The 8,677-nt window shown below is 36.9% G+C and overlaps 1 long non-coding RNA gene across 1 annotated transcript; it reads left to right on the top strand.

Annotated features, from left to right (window-relative positions):
• Nucleotides 1-249: 249 nt before the first annotated feature.
• LOC147345883 (uncharacterized) lies at nt 250-8,190 on the top strand. Its single transcript, XR_015153407.1, has 2 exons — nt 250-450; nt 8,120-8,190. It is a non-coding gene; the product is annotated as an uncharacterized LOC147345883 (long non-coding RNA).
• The last annotated feature ends 487 nt before the right edge of the window (nt 8,191-8,677 follow it).

Genomic DNA, 8,677 nt, shown 5'->3' with positions numbered 1-8,677 from the left:
AGGTTTATTTTAATCAGCCACAGCAAGTTACAAACATGGAGTGATTTTATTTTTTCTAATGACTAATATAAACTTTCCTTTTTTAAGTTGCCATCACTGAATCTTAGTGGGAGGGAGTGCAGCAGAGAGTGCAAAGGTACCAGTTAATAGCTTTCCAGCTCATTTAATAATTTGTGTGATAACATCGCATATTTTCAGTATAATTAAAGTTTCAGAGGCTGTAGAGCTCACGGTCCCTCTCTCTAATAGCTCTAGCAGCCCTCTTCACAGCTGCCATGATCTGCCTGCAGGACGAATAATGTGTGCACTGAACCCTGCATCTCACTGTTTCCCACCTGGTTGAACGTGCCAGTGACGCCTGAGGACGTGATGTGGAAAAACGTGTGCTTACCTGAGGAATGGCCTCGTTCGGCATGAACTAAGTGAATGTACAAGAGAAACACAGAAAAGGTAAAAAACACAGACTTGGAACATTTCCCAAATTCATGTTAGATACAATAAAATTGTAAATACTAAGACTCTGTCCTGGATTGAATTATGCTTTCTGCAGATTCATATGTTCAAGTCCTAATTTCCTGAACCTTAGAATTTCCTGACTTTATTTGGAGTTAGGCTTTTCCATAGATAACCAAGTTAAACTGGGTCATGAGAGTTGGTAGTAACCATCTAACTTCTGTCACTGTTGAGTTGCTAAGTCACTTTGGGACTCCACAGACTCACCTGTCCATGGGATTCTGGAGGCAAGAATCGTGGAGTGGGTTGCCATTTCCTTCTCCAGGGAATCTTCCTGGCCCAGGAATTGAACCCACATCTCCTGCATTGGCAGGCAGATTCTTTACTACTGAACCACCATGAAGCCCCCAACTAGCATCCTTATAAAAAGGGGAAATTTAGACACAGGGACACACACAGAAGGGAAGTGATATGAAGAGAAGATAGCCATTTACAAGCCAATAAGGGAGGCTTGAAACAGATCATCCCTTGCAGGCACAGAAGGAACCAAACTTGCCAACACCTGGGTTTTCAACTTCTAGCCTCCAAGTGTGAGAAAATAAATTCCTGTTGTCTAGTCATTCACTTCTTGTTATAGCAGCCCTAGTAAACTAATACAGTCTCCATCCCAGATCTACTATTGTGGATTTCCAGCTAAGAAATTCATTTAAAAAAATTATTGTTGGATAATTCTGAAATGATCCATGGATTAAAAACACTGCTCAGAATTTTAGTATCTAAGGGGTGCTGGGAAAAGAAATGAACTAAAAAGAAGCAACTAGCAAGGTGAAGTAGAACCAAAGATAAAAATCAGGGAAACCAAGAGAAGAGAGAGCTTGAAAGGGTAATGGTCAAGAATAACCAATAAAACTTATTTTTTTGACAAGGACAATAGTAGACAAGGTGAATTGGCTTTAACCATTAGGAAGTATTGTGGCTCAGATGGTAAAGGATCTGCCTGCAATGTGGGAAACCTGCGTTCTATCCCTGGATTGGGAAGATTCCCTGGAGGAGGGCATGGCAACCCACTCCAATATTCTTGCCTGGAGAATCCTCATGGGCAGAGGAGCCTGGCGGGCTATAGTCCATGGGGTCGCAAAAAGTTGGACGTGACTGAATGACTAAGCACAGCACATTAGAAAGTGACAAGTTTCTAAGTACGCAGAAGATCGCTGACCATAATGCACCGCTTCTGGATTTATTTCATGTGTGATTTTCTAGTGAAATCCACTGTGGGTATATTTGGCTAACACACTGCCAATGATTTAAGGTACATTAATTCATCAGCAATCATATATTTACAATGCTTAATCACAAGTCTCCTGATGGGAAGAGAGATAAATTCGTAGACAAAGAAGTGGCTCTGAACAAGCGTTGACAACTCTTCAGATGTGTCCAGAGTTTTTAAAACAGCTTAAATATCAATTCAACCATTTTGTTTCATGAGAAGAATCATGCTGTTTTGGAGCAACTAAAAATAACACATCAGTCTGATATTCTAAGGTATAAAGTTTCTTCCAGTGGAAAAGAAAAAAAGAAGCTATTTTAGAATGAATTTAAAATTAGAAAGCTTGAGAAACTGGTGAGAAAGTAACTTTTTTAAAGATTACATTTTAAATCTGATTTTTAAAAAAGATCGTTGAAGCAAGTTAAGCTCATTTATGTCCTTCTTTTTTAGTACTTCTAGCATGAATTTCTTTATTTAGATACTTCATATTGATAGGTATTCCAGAAAATGCATTTGTTAAGGGCAAAATACTCATAAAATTACAGATACACACACATATGTATTGTAAAGTGTACTCATGTCTTCTGAGATATCAAATGGTGTCAAAGGCAGAAAAGTTAGTCGTTCAGTCATGTCTGACTCTCTGTGACCCTGTGGACTGTAGCCTGCTAGGCTCCTCTGTCCATGGGATTCTCCAGGCAAGAATAATGGAGTGGATATCCATTTCCTTCTCCAGTCAAAAGCAAACACAGAACTAATTACAGAGTCATTTGACTCCTTTGGAATTAGATCATACATTTAATAAGCCTAATAGGTGTAACTAGTCAGTGAAACTGAATCTAGGGACTCTCAAGTCATCAGCATTTTTCCAGTTATACTTATTAGTCATGATAGTGCTGTTATCTTAAGCTTACCACGCGGGACCTCTACTCGAGTTCACCATGAGCTTAGCTTGCTGCTGATGGAGAGACTTACTGATGAATATTGAGACTGAAGATCAGTTGTTCCGTAGGCTTCACTCTTTTCCTTATTCTCTAGGAACAGCTAGGAAAAAATTTATAGCTCAGATAATGGTCCAACTGCAAGTGAGACCAGAGAGATACTTAGAACCACATGATGTGGACAGTCCTCTCTGAAAATAACAGATTCCCCTCTCCCCAGCATGTAGCCCCTTCCTCTTTCCCCTGTGTAATCTCCTAGTGAAACTGGAGGAATGAGGGGGTTGGTTCTTGAGTCTACCTTCTCCCCAGGGTTGCCGGCTTCCTCAGTAAAGCAATCTTTCCTTTTTATCCAACACTGGCCTCTCAGAACAACTAAGAGCCAAACCTGAGTTCAGTAACTTTAAGTATATTAGATATTAAAGTCAGAAGAGCAAGGGAGGAAAGAGTACACGAGAAAACTATGAAAGTTTAAAAATAATAAGGAATTAAATTAAGAGTTGATCTTCTGGCAGATTGTAAAACTCTTCAGAGACATAAGCAATATAGAATTGTAATACTAAAGGAAGGAATGAAGTCACACAGTCGTGTCAGACTCTTTGCGACCCGATGCACTGTAGCCTACCAGGCTCCTCCATCCATGGGATTTTCCAGGCAAGAGTACTGGAGTGGGTTGCCATTTCCTTCTCCAGGGGATCTTCTCCCCAACCCAGGCATTGAGCCTGGGTCTCCCGCATTGCAGGCAGATGCTTTACCCTCTGAGCCACCAGGGAAGCCCAATACTATAGGAAGGTTTGGCTAAATGCTGCAACAAAACCTAAGCATATCTAAATTTTAAAAAGACTGAAAAGAAAGAAGGAAGAGAGAGAGGGAGGAAGGGATAACTGTTCACTGGCACTGCTTACAATGATTTTCATTTTCACTTAGTCATTTTCCATTTTCATTTCCATAGTTTCTCACCTCTTGTCATGCAGATGCTTCATTACACTGTAAGTGATCTGGAGTTGCCTAGATGACTGAGGACAAGGAGAGCTCTTTCTTTTCCCCTCTGATTCACTTTTTTCCCTCTGTTAATATGTCAACTGCAAGATTCTGAGTGATCCACTGAGTAAAATGAACCTTTCATCAGCTAAAGAGATCAGATCAGATCAGTCGCTCAGTCGTGTCCGACTCTTTCCGACCCCATGAATCGCAGCACGCCAGGCCTCCCTGTCCATCACCAACTCCCGGAGTTCACTCACACTCACGTCCATCGAGTCAGTGATGCCATCCAGCCATCTCATCCTCTGTCGTCCCCTCCTCCTCCTGCCCCCAATCCCTCCCAGCATCAGAGTCTTTTCCAATGAGTCAGCTCTTCGCATGAGGTGGCCAAAGTACTGGAGTTTCAGCTTTAGCATCATTCCTTCCAAAGAAATCCCAGGGCTGATCTCCTTCAGAATGGACTGGTTGGATCTCCTTGCAGTCCAAGGGACTCTCAAGAGTCTTCTCCAACACCACAGTTCAAAAGCATCAATTCTTCGGGGCTCAGCCTTCTTCACAGTCCAACTCTCACATCCATACATGACCACAGGAAAAACCATAGCCTTGAGGCAAACCACTTCAGTACTCTTGCCTTGAGAACCCCATGAACAGTATGAAAAGCTAAAGAGATAATTGTGTGTAAAAATAATTCAGCAAGAGGCATAAAAAGAAGAATCCCAGGAGGATAAAATGGCTACCGGGGTGCTTAAGACAAACAAGACATTGAATTCAGAGCTTTTAAAGCTTCTTTTGAGGTGATCTAGAACTATTTTTGTGGCAACAGTTTTACTGGTGAAGCACTCATTAACTATTTTCTGCCTAAACTGGTTTGTATGCTGCACGGTGTTTTGAACGTTTTAATATAAATGGATACATTTGGGAAGCAGGTTAAGTTTCCATAACGCCCTGAGAGTGAGTTAAATTTAAGTAATAATGTCTATATCCCACTTTCCAAGCATAAAAAGAGGCAAGCATCATATGTTTTCTAGACTTTCCCCTTTTTCTTTCAACTTACATTTTTAAGCTACTCTATTGACTTTTTATATATCAAGAGGGTCCCACTTGATATCCAGTTCAATAATTATAGGATGATAATATTCTGAGAGTGAAAGAATAATACTCAGAAACATGATATATGTGTTAGGAGAAAAATAAATAAATGTGTTTTCTTCATTGTCTTTTCTGAATAAGTAGTAGCCAATTTTAAGAGTTAGTCTATTGGGGAGAAACAATCATTTCTTAAAGTTGCTTGAATATCCAGCATAAAACCATGCAGTCTGGTAGTAAACGGTTGTACTTAAAACTTGTATCTGTCTGAGCCATGGACATAAGTTCATAATTCAGTTTAATAGACCTCATATATTCTCATCTTTTTAAGTGCCTTGTATGAGGCTATTTTTGTGCCCATTAAATAGAATAGCTATGGGCATTTCCTCAGTGTTAATGTTGGAATATCGACCCTAGTCATTCAGCTCCTTTATTACTGTTTTCCAGTCAAGATGGCTGTCAGCCTAAGTGTCTGAGTATGGCAGAAGAAAAATAAAATGAAACAAAACGAAACACAACAACAATAACAAACCTATAATCTCATTGCTTATTTTTATTTCTTACCATTCCCCAACCCTATGAAGGCAGCAATATGTATTTACAATATCTCATTTGCAAAGGTATAAAAGATGAAAGATGATATTGAACTTTTTGTGAACTACTAGAAATAGGCTAATGTGTGAGAAAATAAATGATACTCCTTATTTGATTAATACCCTTTATTGATAAAAGATTCATATGGTATATATTCTATAGATCTTTTTAAAAGAATTTTGCTCTAAAGAGCATGTTGATATAAGCAATCTGTCTTTCAAGCTGTTCACAGAGAGAATAATGACCCTGGCACAGAAAGATGGAGAAATACTTTTTCTCAACCACTGCAACTGACAAATAGAATATAGACATATAGACTCATTTCTTCATTACCATGTATTTTTATTAAAACATTAGAGTTTCTCGTTTTTGTGCACTACTTTGCAGATGTGTAATATTAATAATAATTCATGCAGAATGTTAAGATTTGCAAATATATTTTCAAGTATGTCATCAATGTGTTACTTTATTCTGAGAGTAATCAGTTCTGTCCAAGGAAATATTTCTCTAAAATCCCATTTTGATCAAGTTGCAAGTACATAGATAGATATGTATGAGCATATATATATATATATATACGCACACATACACACATACATACATATCTATATACATATATATATACACATAGTTTTATCTTGGATAGTCAATGTAATGACTATTAACTGGTTATCAAGATCTCATTCTAATTTCAAGTAAATGTGTCCCCTCCAATGAAAGCAGCATAACTGATCATGCAGCAGATAACAGTGCTGTGATCAAATATCCCTAAGAGATAATAAAGCAAATAAGGTGATAAGAGGTTCAGACGTTTTATTATTTTAAGATTGAGACAGCTGAAATGGTCATAAGGACGATGAGGGATGGTTCAGAGGTGTGCACACGAGAGCACCGCCTGCCCCACTCAGGGCAGTGGCTGACCCAGAGAACCCCAGGCGGAGGGCAACCTGCACCCCTTAGCTCCTCCATAGACCCTTCTTTGAAGGCAAAGCACAAAAGGGACTTGCCTCTCACAAAAGCATATTAAAATTGACAGAATACATTTACACACAGAGCACACGCAGTAGCACGAAACCATACGTGGCGTGTCTGCATAATCTTTGACACCCCAGTAGGATTCATAGTCTAGGTCAAGACTGTCCATTATACCTGTTTATATTACTCAAATATTCTGTACGTGCACGGGTAAGCAGCAGCTGCATGTAGCTACTGAGTACTTGCAATGTGACTGAGGAACTAATTTTTAAAAATTTTATGTTAATGTATAAATTAAATGACCATATGTACTTAGTGCCTACTGCATTTGTTAGTACAGTTCCAGGCATTTCTTTGGCAGTCAGCCAACTTAGATGGCCTACGCAAATTCTTATCATTATATGATAATAAGTAAAACTAGCTTAAATATATGGTTTTGCTTACGTACACACTTTTGATAATTCATTTGAATTACATTTATATATCCTCATCATCTTCATGAAAACTAATAAAATAGAATGACCTAGAGTGAAAAAAATGTTATAAGTGTCTGCTTTTAAATTAATTCAAAATAACTTTTGGGTCACTGATGAAAGTTTTAATATACTCTAAATAAGAAAAGAGTCTAGTGAATTCCTTTTATCGATAAACATTTTTAAATGCTCACCAGTCCACTGTGCATTTATTAAAGCTTTACATTATACATAGTAAGATTGGTGAACTCCTTGGAGGAAAAAGGAAAACAGATAAAGGAAGGAATTTAAACAGGCTAGTTTGCTAAATCATGCTTTTTTAATTCATAGCAATACTTGACCACACTCCAACTCCCATTTCCTTCTTTCTAAAACTTTACTGCTTCTAATAACATGTTACTGTGTTATCTATATTAAAGAAATGACTGAATATCAGAGATAATAAGTGAATCAAATGAATGATATTAGAGAAATGTTGCTGAATCATGTATTTACTTCAGGGAAGTATCAGGAAAATGAATCTCAGTCTATATGTTCCTCTTGAGTTTCATAAAGGTGAACACATATACTTGCATAGACTTGTATTATAGAGATTTATTAATTTTTTATATCCCTGTGCATTAGCAGTATTAATATGCTTACATAACTTTTTCTCCTGTTATTGTTTTGACTCTATCATTTTGTATTCCTTCAGTGAAGTCATTTTATGAAGGCATTTACCAAATTTGAGTCTGGTATATGTTTTAGTAGGGGCTTCCCTGGTGAATCAGACTGTAAAGAATTTGCATAATGTAGTGAAATAAAAATGTCACAATGTAGTGGATACATGTATTTCATTCTGAAGGTTGTTAAATTGCTAGCATCAGAATTGTCTGAATCTATAATAATAATTTGGAGAAGGAAATGGCAACCCACTCCAGTGTTCTTGCCTGGAGAATCCCAGGGACGGGGTAGCCTGGTGGGCTGTCGTCTCTAGGGTCACACAGAGTCAGACACGACTGAAGCGACTTAGCAGCAGCAGCATAATAATAATTAAAACAAACGTGGCAAATTCAAACTGTTTCACTAATTATTTCCTTTCAAGACCTTTCATCTTCTAAGTGTGAAAAAAATATCTTTCTTAAAGCTTTTTGTGTGAATGAAGAAGATACTTTAAATAAATTCTTACTATATTGCCTGATACATAGTTAACATTTTGAATACTTATAAATCATATTATTTTAATCTTTCATTCCAGATTTTTAAAAAAATACAGGTGTATGTGAGAATTAACACTAAAATATATTTATTTGTAATGCAGAAATACTTTGTGTATAGTCATCCAATAAATCTATTTTTGTTGTCATTTTTAGGTTTTGAAAATTTTAAGAAGTCTGAACAATGTCAAGTCCAACAAAGAAAATAAATTATAAAATGATGAGAATCTATGTGTAATGTGTAAAGTTTTTAGGATGTAGTTTTTCCCATAGGCACAATATATTACTTGTTTTTGTTTCAAATAAAAGCAATTTTCATTTATATTAAAATGCAAAATTAGGGTCACCTTGAACTCTCCCTGGTATTTTGATTAACCTCACTGAATCCACATCCTGTAGAAGCTAACCCATCATATCATATTTCAAAGTTATAGCCCTCAAATCTATAATATAATTCTTAGTATCAAAGTAATCAAAATGACTCATTGTTTCACTGAAAAGGAAAAATATAATTTGGTTCTTAACATATAATTTCTTCATTGTTACTTTTTAGTAAACATGCAGCCCAGTCAAGGTAAAATTTCTTTCATTTTAACACAAGGCAAAAAAGTGAATTCAACACATTACAATTAGGAAGACTATTTAAAGTAGAAAAACGGCTGATTAAAGAATAAACTTTTCTTTTTTTTTCAATTGAGAGAGAAGGAAAAAAAC

This window comes from Bos grunniens, chromosome 24 (genome assembly GCF_055505025.1).
Source record: "Bos grunniens cultivar Pamir isolate PY7600 chromosome 24, Bosgru_T2T1.0, whole genome shotgun sequence".
Lineage (NCBI taxonomy): Eukaryota > Metazoa > Chordata > Mammalia > Artiodactyla > Bovidae > Bos > Bos grunniens.
This window is presented reverse-complemented; position numbering and strand designations above follow the sequence as displayed.